This window comes from Trichosurus vulpecula, chromosome 4 (genome assembly GCF_011100635.1).
Source record: "Trichosurus vulpecula isolate mTriVul1 chromosome 4, mTriVul1.pri, whole genome shotgun sequence".
Classification (NCBI taxonomy): Eukaryota; Metazoa; Chordata; class Mammalia; order Diprotodontia; family Phalangeridae; genus Trichosurus; species Trichosurus vulpecula.
In genome coordinates, this window is record NC_050576.1 from 99617085 (window position 1) to 99632558 (window position 15474).

A 15474-nucleotide genomic window follows, 5' to 3' on the forward strand; every position below is an offset into this window, starting at 1 on the left:
CGGACTAGAGTGAGCTCCGTACCCGAGTCCCTCCAAAAACCTATAAAAATGGCTCTGAACCAATTCTAGAACGGCAGAACCCACAGAACAGCAGAGGGAAGCAGGGCTCCAGCCCAGGACAGCCTGGATGGTCTCTGGGTGAGGTCTATTCTACACGGAGCTGGGAGCTGGGAGCTGGGAGGTGGGAACGGAGTGGAGCAGAGCCCAGCCTGAGCGGCGTGGACGATCCAGACCAGAAGCCTGGCGGAGGGGGCCCTAGCGCCCTGAATATGTGAGCTGCGGCAGTTACCAGACCCCTCGACCCACAAACACCAAAGACTGTGGAGAAGGTTAGTGGGAAAAGCTGCGGGAGTGGAAGGAGTTCGCGGTTCGGCTTCCAGCCCCCGGGGCAGCGGAGGTGGGGCAGCTACAGCTGTTGTTACTTCCCACTCCAGGCCCACCTGGTGGGAGGAATTAAGTGGCGGATCAGAGCAGGAGTGCAACAGCCTGCTGAAGATCTAAGCTCAGTCTGGACTGGGGGTCCTTGGGGAAGGAGGAGTGCGGCTCTGACAGAGCTGGCACCTCCCCCCCAAAGGTAGAACATAGAACTCGTTAGTCTACAAGCAGTCATACCCCACTGAAAAACTCAAGGGTCAAGTTAGTTGGTTGGGAATATGGCCAGGCAGCGAAAACGCGCCCAGATTCAGTCTCAGACTTTGGATTCTTTCTTTGGTGACAAAGAAGACCAAAACATACAGCCTAAAGAAGACAACAAAGTCATAGAGCCTACAACCAAAGCCTCCAAGAAAAACATGAACTGGCCCCAGGCCATAGAAGAACTCAAAAAGGATTTGGAAAAGCAAGTTAGAGAAGTAGAGGAAAAATTGGGAAGAGAAAGGAGAAGTATGCGAGAAAACCATGAAAAACAAGTCAATGACTTGCTAAAGGAGACCCAAAAAAAAATACTGAAAAAAATTTCAACCCAAAAGAAATACATCAAATTCATAGAAACATAATTATTACTATTGTTTATTCAAAATCAACTGTAAATTTTAAGCATTAAAACTAAAATTATGAGAAATGAGAAGTTTGTAATATAAGCTCTAATATTGTCATGATGGGTAAATCTACCTCAATCGAGCTGCACATATCTAAATTTTCATGCTGTAGACTTCTTATGCTTTTTTTCAAACACTTTCACTATTAGTTGGATTTCTCCTACCTGTCCCCTTCCTTTCTCCATCCTCTTCCTGCTCCAGTTCTGATTTTAAGCAAGTCTCGGACTCCTTCCCTGTAAAATTCAATGCTAGTATTTGTTGGCAATCAATGATATTTAACAAGTATTAAAGTATCAGGTGTAATGCTTTCTTTTCCTTTTCCTTTTTTGAAAAGTCTATGCTGGAGCACAGGTGAGGTCTCCACCTCCGACCTTAATTACTTTGCCTCTTAGTTCTGACTAGCAAAAATGGTGGAGAGAATCTCCAGCCTCCACCATATTTTGTTCCCCTAGGTACCAACATAGTATGGGTCTGATCACTGTTACTCCCCAAAAAGCAAAAATCACATCCTGGTAGACTATTCTCCATTCAGAGTATATGAAGGTTTAAGGCAATGATAGCTAATAATCATAGCTATCATCTGTATGGCACTTTAAGATTTGCAAATATTTATATCTTTAAAATTTTTACAATTATTTTTATAAATTTTAGCTTTAAAATATTATCTCATTTGATGATCATAAGAAAATTGAGAGGTAGATGCCATTATTATCCCCATTTTATAGATGTGGAAAGTGAGGCTGAGAGGTTAAGTGACTTGCCCAGAGTCACACAGGATCTGAGTAAGGATCTGAGATGAGATTTGAACTCAAGTCTTCCTGACCCCAACCCTAGCATTCTCTCCACTGTGCATCTCAGCTGCCTCTAAAGAGCCGTTGAAGAGCTATGGATGGTGGTTAATCAAATAATAAAATCTTGAAGTGAATACCAGCATAATCATAAGCAATTTGGGAGAGAAATTATGAATACCATTATCATTTTTATTGTTCAAGTAAAATCTACCTGGGCAGCTAAGTGGTGGAGTGAACATCACCCACTCTGAGTGATCCTGGGCAAATCACTTAACCCTGTTTGCCTCAGGTTAAGGAAATGGCAAACCATTCCAATATCTTTGCCAAGAATACCCTAAATAGGGTTGCAAAGAATCAGACATGACTGAAACAACTGAACAACCAAAAATCTATCTATGTTCTTTATTTGTTAGTCTGAAATTCTCTGTAACATATTCAGGATTTTAAAAAATAAAACTCAGTATATTTGACCAACACAATTTTCCATTGCTTTTACAAGTTATATGTTAATTCAAAGATACATAGTATAGATTCTTGATTCATTTACAGATATTTCATGGAAGTTCTGGGGCGGGGGATTTTTTTAAGCATATGGTTGAGCTCCATAAGCCTGGATGGCTGTTTAATTTTTTTTTCCCTAGCAATGAATAAGTATGCATTTTCCAAATTCTCCAAGTCTCAGATTCATGTGCTGGTAATATTAGAAAATGTGGTAAATAAATGCAAATCATAGAATAGTGAACAAATATGTAAATGTAACTGAAGACTTTTTTTTTCCTATCCAAAATACACATGCAATATATGGTACACTTAGAAGAGTTTTTAATGGGGAGGGCTAGCTGAAAAGGGGCACACCCAAGAATTACTTATGGTATTTTTATTTATATGTTTTTTTAAAAGAAATGTTTTTATTTACTTCTTTTGCCTTTATATTCATTTTTAAATACATCCCAATTCCTCTTCTATCTACATTATCTTCCCTTATAACAAATATAAAAAAGAAGAAAAAAGAGCTCAGTAAAACTAACTACTATATTATCTACATCTGACAATGTAGAGAAAAGTTCACACCCATAATCCTCATCCTTTGAAATTAAAAGAGGAAGGTGCTTTCTCTTGCCCCTTCTCCAGTGCCAGGTTTGGTCACTATATTTAAAGGACTATTTATTTTTTTGTGCATTTTACATAGATGTTGTTTTCCTAATTCAATTTATCTCATTTTTCTTTACGTTTGTAGAAGTCTTCTTTTCTTACGCTGAATTCTTTACATTTGTTCTTTCATGAAGTACGGTAATGTGTCATGACGTGCAAATATAATCATTTGTTTAATTGTTTCCTAATGTAATGTTTCAAATTCTTTGCTTCCAAAAAAAAGAGGCTGCTGTGAACACACATACACATATGGGTGTATATACACATATATGTATATGTGTGTGTATGTGAATTGTCTTTCTGGTTTTTTATCTCCTTTAAGGTATTCTCTCAGTACTGGAAACTTTGGGTCAAAGGATATAGATATTTTTGTAATTTTTTTTTCGCGGAATCCCAAATTACTTTCTAGAATGGTAGAACCAATTCATAGTTTAACTCAACACTATATTAGTGTTCCTATCTTTCCCTAGCCCTCCATCAGTTCATGGAAATCTTTTCATGTTTCTCAGTATCCATCATATTCAGTACCAGAATATTCAATTACATTTATGTGCCACAATTTGTTCATTCTCAAATTGATAGAAATTTACTTTCTTTCCCCAAAAATTGCTGATAAAAATATTTTGATGTAAGTAGAACCTTTCCATTTGTCAGTGACCATTCCAAAGTTCTGCCTTATAGTGGAGTCTCTGTGTTAATATCGTCACTTCTGGGTCATATGACCAACAAGTGGAGGACTAGTTACTTTCTCCAATTCTCACCATTTCTCAAACCTCTCCAAAACATGAATTACATTCAAGAGATAAAGCAATTTAAGCTGTCTCATAATCTAAGAAAATAGGGTCAAATATGTGGTCCACAGGCCACAGGTAGCCCACAAAACTCCCAAGTGTAGCCCAAAGCGGATTAAAATGTAACTGGGAAATATTTATCAAAATAAATGAAAATATAATAAAATATAGATGTTATATTTTAAAACTAAATTAATATGCAGCCTGCAAGGATCTTTGTGTACGGATTAGTGAACCTTGTTTTGATTTGAGTTGACTCCAGTGGTCTAAGACACCAAAAACCCTAGCAAAGTTACAACGTGATGAAGTAACAACAGAAAAGCTTGATCCCACAATCCTATTCTCTGGTAAGACTGTACAAATTCACCCATAGGCCTTTGGATAGAATTCAACTCTGCCCCCCTCTCTGTGTGCTAGTGAAAGCCAAAAGTCAGAAAAATACTCTATCTGAGATGGCAGCATGCTCTACTGCAATGGTGCTCAGCCATAGAGGTGAAGAACAAAGTAAACTGAAGCAGGGTGCTAGTAGGGGAAGGTTGAAGGAGCTCTACCAGGCTTGAGGGAAAGGGGATGGGTATCTCTGTGTTACCAGTTCTGTCATTCCAATTACAATGGAGGGTAACTGAGACCAGCAAAATGTGAATTCCTCAGCATGGAAAGAGGCCAAGACAGCTCTGAGGTCCACATCCCAGGAAAGTAACTATCAAAGGTGAAGGAGTCAGAAAGGGAGTAATAGAGAAATATAAGGGACTGAAATTGCCAAGATCTCAAGACTAAGCAAACTCAGTTGAAGACCTTGAACTCAAGCAGATAAATCAATAGGGAAGATATTAACAAAAGACAATACGGCCTCCAAATCATCCAAAGATATCTCTTAAGTCAAGTCAATCTCTGAATAAACATGGCAAAATAAAAGGAATGATCAACTTCTTGTGAGGCAGAGAAGACTATAAATACCCAAGACAGTATGAAATCGCAACAGAATACTGATGGATGGTTTAAGAGAGAAATAAGAATTGGTATGTGAAATAAAACCTCAAGGTTGTTTTGATTCACATTTCTCTTCTTATTAATAATTTGGAGCATCTGTTTAAATGTTTTCTTTCAATTGTTCATATTCTTTTAACATTTGTTTACTGAAGAGGACCTTTTGGTTTTATATGTTTCTATTAGTTGTCTCTCTGTGTTGAATACCATACCCTTTTCAGAGATATTTGATAAAAAGATTTTTCCTCAGTTGATGGCTTCCCTCTTTGTCATAGTTGCATTAGTTTTGTTTGTGCAAAGGTTTTTCAACTTCATGTAATCAAAATTTTCTCATTTTTAATAGTTATCTCTCTACTTATTTGATTAAGAATTCATCCCTTAGACATACCTGTAAAAGGTTTATAATCTGCTTCCCTTTTTATTTTTATATTAAATCTTTAATATTCAGATCACATATACATTTCAAATTTATTGTGGAATAGGCATAATATATTGACAGATGCTAATTTCTGTCAGACTGCTTTCCAGTTTTCTTAACAAATTATAGTTATTTGTTACAAGGAACAGCTTTAACTTTTGGGAGGAAGGAGTAGAAATGGGAAGAAAGTAATAAAGATATTTTTAAAAAAGAAAGAAGAGAGTGTTAACAATATATCGTAAAGGTACATAGAAGAAAACAAAAAGACATTTTGAAAGAGACACAGACATTCAGGCAATTTTGCCACAACTGTATAAAAATAAATATACACTGAAAACAAAGTGAACATAAGAGATGTTCACAGCTTTGTATATAATTTTCTTTTTTGTTCTTTTTTGTGCTGAAATTTTTTTGCTTTTGATGATTGTTAATTTAATAATAAAAAGAGAGCTTCAATTTAAAAAACTCTGAAGATTTTAGTAGACTACAAGTTCAATATGTATCAATAATGTTATATAGCAGTCAAATAAGCCAGTAAGATTAGGGGCTACATGCAAGTGTAGCTTCAGGGAATAAGACACTGATAATCCCACAATTTCTTTATAAGTCAATAAATATAGATGTCCATACTGTTACAAGCCTATATACATAACATAAAGTGATATGAAAATAATCTGGCTGTTCAGTTGTGTCTGACTCTCTGTGACAGCATTTTGGAGTTATCTTGGCAAAGACACTGAAGTGGTTTGTCATTTCCTTCTCCAGCTCATTTTATAGATGAGAGAACTGAGGCAAATGGTTAAGTGACTTGCCTGGGGTCACAGAGCTAGTAATTGTCTAAGGCTGAGTTTGAACTCAGGCAGATGAGTCTTCTAGTGGTCTATCTACTACACCACCTAGCTCCCTTCGATCATGTCTTAGTAAATGTTTATTTTTGAAGTTATTCATAAGAATTACTTCTCATAGCACTTTATGTCATAAATACATGCTTGTAATGGCCTTGTCAGCTGCCTGATCATATAACTGCTGGGAACTGATTCTGAAGTCTTTAGTTGGACAAAGTAATTTTTGGAGTAGATTGAACCAAGAATTCAAATGTCTGTACAGCAGAGTTGATTGAACGAGAAGCTGATTTCAGGGGTGCTCTGCCTACATAATTGAGGCTGTCATCCAAAACTTTATATATGCACCTAACAAAGTAGTGGCATGTCTGTTTCTTTTTTAATTTTTAATTTCCTAGCCTGGCTCTAGCTTGTCTAGGCTGGAAAGTCAGAGGCTACTCACGGCCCCATGCCATTGCTAATCAGCAAAGGAGTTTGGATATGCTATGTTTCTGACCTGGGCTGGTTTGCTATTTATTCTTTGGCACCCTAGTTGTCCCTTGCTCCTGGGGGCTTACTATATAAATCTCATGGTCACATAACTAGGGACCTTCAAAGTCAGGATTTGAACCAGTCTCTCCTAACTCCAAACATAGTGTTCTTTCCACCAGTACATTTTCTTCTCTTACATGGGAAAAATACCCTTCCATATCATGACTTTCCCCACCACAGTTTTGATATATCATGTGTCTGCATGAGAAATTAAATGGGAATTTTGGGGGAGCTTTGCAGAAACTTCAGATTACAAAGACCAATAGATGACACAGAGCCTATGACCAGATATTTCACCCAAATTTTGCAACAAGGTAGTGTAAATACTCCATAAAAGAAAAAGAAAAAATTCAGACTTCTTCTCTGGTAGAAAGGCAGGACCAAGAAATTCTGTGTGTAATTTTTCAGATTGCGGGGGAGCCGCACCCCTAACCTTGGAGATGTGGAAGGGATAACCGTTCTGTTAAAAAACTGATTAATCAGACTTGTTTACAATTATGCTCTGAAAAATACTCATTTGTTAGAATGTTAGATCTTTTGGCCTAATTAAGTTGTATTTGTTAATGAGCATATTAACTAAGGCTATGTTTCTGCTATGGGTATGAGATGTAGAAAATTGAAAGAAGACATTCGTAAGATGCTGGGTGGGAGGGGAAGGTGCCCAAATGAGGCTTTAGCAAAAGCCAAATGGTCTGCAAGAGGCTAGAAGAAAGGGATATTGTAAAGTAAAGGAGAAAACCTTCAGAGGCAAAAGAGAGAGACTTGTGAACTTTAATTGCAAATGAGGAAGCCAAAGAGGGTGACTTAAGGGTGTAGATTGAATTCACACAGTTGTCTCTAGCCTCTCTTCTACATAAGATTCCTAAAGGAATATGGAAGATGAAAAAATACTGATCACTCTAGGGGAACATAGAGGGAAGGAACTTTTGAACAGAGGAATTTGTAGTTAGGCAGAGGGAATTCTCCTCCCATCTCCCAACCAAAGGTGACTAACAACCCCTGAGGGAGTCATGGGGAAGAAATTTCTGTTGATCTTCAGCTAAGCCTTGGCTAAAAGAGCTTTTTAGGCACTCCAATTGGAGAAAGCCCAGTACCCACCCAACTTATACTCAACGTCCATCACAAACAGTGACTGAAGGAAGAAAAAAAAGATTGTAGCTGCCCATCACAGAGCAAACCCAGGAGATCAGTAGAGCAGCCTCTCCAAAAGCGATGCTACACTCTGAGAAGAGGCCAGGGGTAAGATGCCCTGCCTGGTCCAGTCTGGCAGCAACTTCCCAACAGTCTACCTGGCTTGTCTGGCTTCCGCTGTCTAGTGGCCTGGTTCCCATTGTTCATTAGTGTCTGTCTGCCCAGCAACAGAGTAACTTTCCCAGCCTGGTCCAACGGTCCTGGAACCTGATGAGGAACCAGTACTTTCCCCTGAGAGACCTGTAGATTGGCCCTACCATCAGAGGCATGGGCCCTAGATGGAGCAAGCCCAATTGAGTCACCAAGTTACTGTGCACTGCAAAGAGACAACCCAACTGAACAGTGGAGTAATTTAAAAAGCCAACCAAGATGAACCATTCACAGCAAACTTCATAAGAAACCATAAAAGAGAAAAGCCATCGAGGCCCTGAAATGATGAAGTTGTGAGTTGCTTTGTCCACATATGTCAAAGACACATGGGCTTTACTAACATTATACTTTCAGCTCCTACCCACTCTTTTCCCAACCTAGGCTCCAGTGTATTTCTACAGAAGCATGTCCCTTGTATTTGGGGGCAGGAGAAGGAATGATTTTGAATTCCTATTCTGTGCCATTTATTCAAAGCCTAGGCTAAAGATCTAATTGAAAATTGCCTAGCTGATTGTTAAGGGAGAGGCTACAGGTGAGGGCTCACAGGGTACTTTTGGAGAAGAGCTACTCACATAGGTACCCCTAGAACCTTGGCACTAGTAACAGTTGTTCCTCTTGGGACCCAGTCAGTGGGTGCGAGCTAGGCCCTGAAAGAGTGTTACACATTATTTACATTTAGGTAATAATAATTACAGTTTAACTTCCCCTTGGAGATTAATGGTTATAAAATACATTATCCCATTTGTTCTTCCCAGTAATCCTATAATAGAGGCAGTGATATCTCTACTTTATTGAAGACCAAGAAATAGAGCAATTTCTACCAGTTTGCATAACTAATTAGTGGCAAAGGTAAACCTAGAACCCAAAACTCCTGTGTGCCATCTCCTAACGGCACTTTTTGGGGAGGCAATCAGGGTAAAGTGACTTGCCCAGGGTCACACAGCTAGTAAGTCCCTGGGGTTGGATTTGAACTCAGGTCCTCCTAACTCCAGGAGGAGTTACTGCATTACTGCACCACTTAGCTATCCCAGCTGAGGTCTGTAATGAAGAAAGGATACCTTATTTAGAACAAATTATTTTCTTGGCTACCAGAAATAATAAGATCTTAATGATAAATCTTCTTCCATTAACATTAGAGCTCACCTTCTATAAATCATAAAATTTGATATAAATATGAGGTGTTAGGAGGTGCTATTGAGTTGTTCATGTATTATAGAGCTAATATTTATCAAGATCTCCCTGACACAACTTCTTTCTTCCTATCCATATGGGGAGGCCAAGGCCTTTCCTCCTTCCCTTATCCTTAGGGGTGAGTTTTCCCCCAAAAAGAGACAAAGAGCTTTACAAATGTTATATCATTTAATTCTCACAGCACCTCTGGGAGGTAGGTGCTATTACTATTCTCATTTTAAAAATGAGGACACTGAGGTAGGCAGAAATTAAGTGACTTGACCAGGATCACACAGTAAGTATCTGAGGACAGATTTGAACTCCTGCCTCCAGGTCTGGTCTCCTCTTGAAGACTTCCAAGGAGGATTAACCCAACTCTTTCTGATGCAGTCCATATTATTTTGGGTCTATTATTTTTTACTTTAAATGATGTAAAATCAATTTCTTCCCATTCCTCCTGGTTCTGCTCCCTGAGCTCAAGCCGAATAAGTCTAAACCATATCAGCACTTCAGATACTTGAAAGTAGCTTTCACATTCTGCCTTAGTCTTTCAATATAAACTTTTAATATAAACATCCCCTTTTCTTTCAAACAATCCTCACGTGGCATTGTCTTGAGGCCCTTCACCAACATGGTGTCCTTTCTCAGAATACTCTCTAGTTTGTTACTGTCCTTTCTAAAATGTGGTACACAGACCTGAACACCATCTTTCAGAAGTGATTTGATCAGGGCAGAGAACAATTCTGTCGGCTCCTTGGTCAGGAGTACAATGGCCCTTAGTGATCCATATGATTGCATTAGTTTTTTTTTCCATCCAATGATGTCGGTAATGAAGCTAGAGTGGGATATACTCTCTTCAGTTGTTCGTATGCCTCCAAAGACCTTTGACATGTTGAATTGAGAAGTACTATCAGAAGTCTCTGCTTTGGGGACAGCCTTGCATAAGCAGAAGGAGCACCATTATCAAGTCTTTGTTTGTCCACTTACTCTTCTTATAACCATGGATAAGTCATCCAGCCTCTGTAAAAGGGGGGAAGAAAACTTATATTGCTTACCTCCTAGGGTTATTAAGGGGAAAGTAATCTCCTGAACTGTAAAGTGACATAAAATGTGATTTATTCTGCTTGGTGCTACTTGACCATTTGGCTATTTATTCATTGGAAAACAACTTTTTTTCCTTTCAAATTTCAGTGTAATCTAATTGGTACAGGTGATAGACCACTAGATTAGAAGTCAGAAAGACCTGAATTTGATTGCTGCCTCAGACATTTACCAGCTGTGGGACTCTGGACAAATTGCTTAACCTTTCTTAACCTCCATTTACTCCTCTCTGAAACAGATACACCTTTTTCATAGGATTGTCATGAGACTCAAATGAGATAATATATGAGAAACAGTGTCAATATTTTCAGTCATATAAATGTCAACTACTATTAATATTACATAATGTAGGATGTAGAATGTCTCTCTGAGAGAGACCATTGCCTATTCTGCCTCTGCATCCACCAAGCGTGGGGAACAGCCTATGCAAGAGCTCAGATATGGGAGATGGGATGTTATGTGTGAGCAGCAAGGTCAGTTGGAAGCCCTGTATGTGCCAGAAGGGGATCAATGATAGGAGAGAAAGGCATGTTGGAACTTCTTGTGAAGTGCTTTAAATAAGTCTGTATTTGACCAAGCAAATGGGGAACCCCACTGGGTCTTATTCAGTAATTCAGACCTGTGTTTTCGGAATGTTACTTTGCAGCTATTCGGAGAATGAACTTGAGAGAGTAGGGGTTTGAAGTAAGGAGACCAGTGAGTCCAGGCAAGAGTTGAGGATAACCGTGTAACTGATGGCAGCTTTCATCTGTCTGTGTTTGTTGCAAATCATCTGTTCTCCAGGTTTAATTTAAATGGCTTAATTTTTAATCATGTCATTTTTTGCCACATACATATCTTTTCCCTATTAGTGTTATCCATTTTTGACTTTAAGCCTCTAGGGGCCTGCAATAGCATCTAGCAGTTAGTTTAAATACTCATCTCTTCCTATAAGCTTCTGAAAGTGAGGAACTATGTCTCAGGAATCTTTGTGTTTCTCATACTGAATGGTGTCCTTAGCAGGTGCTCAATAAATAATGATTCCATTAAAAAAATCATGAAAGCCCACTTTCAATAAACAGCCTCTGTTGTGATGGATCAAAAAAACTTTAGAACTAGAAAGGCCCTCTAAATCACTTTCTCCAATTCCTTTATTTGATCATGGAGCAACTGTGGACCAAGGGGGCTGAGTAAATCGTCCTGAGGCCACTCAATGGGGCAGAGCTGGGCCTAGAGCCTATGTCTCCTAACTCCTACTCCAGCATTCTTTCCATTACACCACACTGCCTTTCTCTGTTGAAGAATATTTTAATGAGCTACTTTATAAAATAATTTGTTTTCCTTTCAATTATTTTAATTTCTTTTAATAATGCCGGCCATGGTTGGCCCCTTTCACCAAAAGCAAAAAACACTATAAAATGGACTGATATTAAATTTTCATTAGAACTAGGAAAGCAAACTCAGCAGCCCTCCCACCTTTTTTTCTCCAAACCATCCTTTTGTTAGCCTTCTTAGCCACAGCAGTTGTATGAAAACTTGTATCGCTCCACTGACTCTCCTGCAGTGATTGTATTTTCTCTACCCAAAATTGGGACACATGGTCTAACAAAGGAGATTCCTTTTTCAAAGGCTCATTCAAAATCTATTTTCTCTTTTTGAAATTGGCACTGCCCCCTGGAAAATCCAGGAAGTATGGTTGTCATACTCATAATCCTTTCTTTTATCAACAAAATTTTGAGAGAACACAGCCATCTTGTTTTTTCTTTTTAAGAAAAATTCTTGAAAAAACAGCAGTGTTTATTATCTGAACAGGAGTTCCTCAAAGGTGGCCTTAGATATTCTAATATTCTTGTTAAGTCATAAGAATCCTCAGATGTATTTCTTCCATTTCCATTGTTTAGTATTCTAGGTGGGGGTTGGGTTTAACAGCTTAAGAAGCTTAGTTTATGCTTTGGGGGCCTGCTGACAAGCTATCAAACTCAAATATCAAAAGCAACCAAGGGCAGAAAGGAGTCAGGATGATGCAATTCTGGTTAATGTCCCATATATGAATCAGTCAAGAAAATGGAGACGATTTTATTTAAATGGGTCAATTTACTGTCAAGTTTTTTTTTTTTGGTGGAACTTTGCTACAAATAAACTTTAATTGGGTCTTGCTGTATTTAGTCAAAAGGAATTGAAATATCTCAGAAGTCAAGAATATCATTGACTTCTATCTTTGGAAGAAATAACTAAAGAGTAACCTTTTAAAAATAGCTCATGAATACAAATGGAATCTAATGGGGGCTGATTATTGCCTCAATCCACGTATGCAACTTCCATTAATATTAATGGGTGTTAGACATGCGCATTTATGAGAGATGAATTAGACTCCTTTTGTGTCTTATTTTGCTGTCTAAAAATGTGCAATGTAGTACTTACCAGGACACCAAAAAACAATGGCTGTGACTAGTAGAGAAAACCTTGAATAGTAGCCTTTTTTTTCCTCCACGCCCTCCCTTCAGAATATACCATTTCCTGGAGAAGAAAAGGATTAAATATGAATGAAGCACTGTGGATTTGTTGGGTTTGTAATAATTTAGCCTCACATAACATGCATACATCCTGCATAAATGATTAATGAGATGGAAATGAATACAGAGCAGGCCAGTTTCTTCCCTCTAAGGGTTAAGTTCCATTTCTGCAAATTGGTTTGTGCCCTATTTCTATTCTTCTGTCTCTGCGCATCTAGACATTTTCTTGGCATTTGGGGTTCTTTTGTGGTTTCCTGAGCTCTTCAGAGATTTGCTAGTAATTGACCTGTTTGGATTGCACATGACTGGCATCTGTTAATAGATAAGAGAGTCCTGCATTCTGCAATGAAGCCCTGGTCACGTTATTAACTTGTGGCCAAACCAGAAGAAGGACCCAGGGGACATCATTTTCCCTGAGACAACTTCATTTTGTTCTTACGGTAATCTCCATTATAAACAAAGCACTTGGTGCTGGAAGATTTTTGGAACATAAGGCTTGTCAGCCCTACTCAAGCAGTAATTAGTTCTCTAATCCTTATTCTTCAATCATTTACTCACTCACTCACCCTTTCCTGCACCCACTCTCTACTTCCACCCCCCACCTAAACCCTATTATGCCAAGGGGCAAGGGTCACTGTGAGAGGAAAGTCAGACAATTTAACCTCTGCTTACTTAACTGCTAAAGACTCTATCTAGTACCACTAACATGACATCTTATTTCCCTAGAAAACAAGATTAAACATTTAGAGCTAGAAGGGACCATAGAGATCATATATTGTTCAACCCCTCATTTCACAAATGAGGAAATTGAAACCTGAGCTACAGGTAGCTAGTGACAGAGCTGGGATTTAAACCAGGGTACTTTGATACCAAATAAAGCAGGTCTTTCTCTGTACCACACTGTCTCAAGCCAAATTAAGCTGGATCTTCCTACTAGTTTCATAATACCCATATCTTAAGATCATAGATGTAGGGACGGAATAGAGGACTCTTAGAGGCCATTAAGTCTGAATGCTTTGTTTTACAGATAAGGAAACTGAGGCCCAGAGAGAAGAACCTACTTGTTCAACGTTATACAGAGGGTAAGTTAAAGAGACAAAATTAGAATTCAGGTCTTTCAATTCAAAAGTATTTCCATTGTATTATATTGCCTAGTTTGATACATGTGTATTTGCTTTCATGTATGTCACATTGTAAAATGTCAGCTTGAATATATGTGGAGATCTGAACTGAATTTTGCATGTAAGAGCCAGAGGTTAAAGTAAATACAGACAATTCACTGGGTATAACTGATGAGAAATACTGCTGATCTTGGCATATAAGAATGGCAATCCAAATATCGTACTATGTAGCTGGCAATAATCTAGAGGCTAATTAATTGCACATGAGATGAGAAAAAATGCTTTTTTTAATAGAGCTGAAATAAATTTAGCACAAGTCCCCATAGGCCAATAAGCATTTTTAGACAGGCTGACTAAAATTTGACCTAAGCAAGAGAGAACTCTGCCTTAGAAAAAGGACAAATGGGAGAGTATTATAAATATACTAACCAATCAAGTAGTGGGTATAAAAGTTTCTTTTGTTTAATTTAAAACTGAGAAGCTGAACAATGAAAAAGAGAGGAATTATAGTTAGAATATATAAGACTATGGGAAATAGATTTTGTGGCATGGATCTCATATCTCTTTCAGTTAACCAAAGATTTACTAAATAGGTACAGGTAGGTGGGGTGGAGCCAAGATGATGGAGTGAAAGCAGGGACTTCCTTGAGCTCTCCCCCAAACCCTTCTAAATACCTGAAAAAATGACTCTAAACAAATTCTAGAGCAGCAGAACCCACAAAATGACAGAGTGAAACAATTTCTAACCCAAGACAACCTGGAAGGTCAACAGGAAATGTTTGTTGCACTAGTTTGAGAGAGGAGCACGGTCCAGTGTGGGCCATACCAGCACAGACTGGGCACCAGCAAACCCAGAGTAGGCCGCAGGGGTCTGAATCACTGGCAACTGTGGCAGTTTCCAGGCTTCTCAACCCACAAACACAAAAGACAACTTAGAAGGTCAGTAGGAAAGGTCTGTTGGACCTGGGTAAGAGAGGAGCTGGGTCCAGTCCCCAACCTCAGGGCAGTGGTGGCAGTGGCAGCAGCTACTTCTGGAGCTCTCAGCCCACAGACAGTGGGGACTTCGAGTGGCTGATCAGAGGGGATTGCAGAGATCTCTTTGCTGGCACTGAAGCAGGATTCTCTTGCTTTGCCCTTGCTTAGATCTGGGTTGCAGTCCTGGGGCGAGGAGGAGCACTGGCATGGCGGAGCTTGTGGCAGTGGTGAAGAGAGAATCTTCCTTCTGATTCCAAGGCAGAAAAGAGTGCTTGTGGTCACTCACAGACCAGAGTACAGTCCAGGAGAGGAATAACAACTCTCCTTTGATCATACAACCTTGGAAGAACTAAAAATCTTCAGGTCCCTAGAAATATCTCTAAAAACAGTTGCACAAAACCCTTGAAGCTTGGAACAGCACACTCTCCACTCAGGAAGCAGAAAGAGCTAAAAAGTCAATGAGCAAACAATGGGAAAAAATAGTACTATAGAATTTTACTTTGGTGACAAGGAAGATCAAAACATATAATCAGAAGACAACAAAGTCAAAGCTCCTACATCCAAAGCCTCCAAGAAAAATATGAATTGGTCTCTGACTATGGAAGAGCTCCTAAAGGATTTTGAAAATCAAATAAGAGAAGCAGAGGAAGAATTGGGTAAAGAAATAAGAGTGATGCAAGAAAATCATGAAAAACGAGTCAACAGCTCGCTACAAAGGAGACACA